Below are 514 nucleotides of genomic sequence, written 5' to 3'. Positions count from 1 at the left end.
GAGAACAGCACTTTAGACCTCAGAAGAGTATACATAAATATTTTACAGAGGCAGCATAGTTTAAACAGGCACATCATTCATCAAAGTGTAAAAAGGGCGACAGGAAAAAAGTACTACATTGTAGAATATGATATTCAAATGTGGGTGAAAATTTAAGGCAGCTGATGGCCACAGTCAAGGGATGTGGTCTGGGTATGGAGGTGTTTTTTCATCTAGAGGAGTTCTCTGCATAATCTCAATGACTCAGTATGGTGAGCAAGCCAATTCCCCAAGGCCAGTGATATTTGAGGTACCAGAGTGTTTCATTTTCAACTGTGGTCCAAAGAGAGGGTTGAGGTGGGCCTGAATTGCAATCAGCCAAAAGAGATAGCAGCAAATGGAACAGGTCACCAACACAGTGATAACAACTCCCTGCTTGGGATCCTTAGGGATGAATCAGAGCATCTGGAAAGCCAGTGATGCCCCAGAACACACTCGTCATGGTAAGAGACACGGTGAGGCCAGTATATACCAT

The 514-nt window shown here is 43.6% G+C and overlaps 1 pseudogene; it reads right to left on the bottom strand.

Annotated features, from left to right (window-relative positions):
- On the bottom strand, nt 236–514 carry LOC102175857 (annotated as a pseudogene).

This window comes from Capra hircus, chromosome 10 (assembly GCF_001704415.2).
Source record: "Capra hircus breed San Clemente chromosome 10, ASM170441v1, whole genome shotgun sequence".
Taxonomy (NCBI): Eukaryota; Metazoa; Chordata; class Mammalia; order Artiodactyla; family Bovidae; genus Capra; species Capra hircus.
This window is presented reverse-complemented; position numbering and strand designations above follow the sequence as displayed.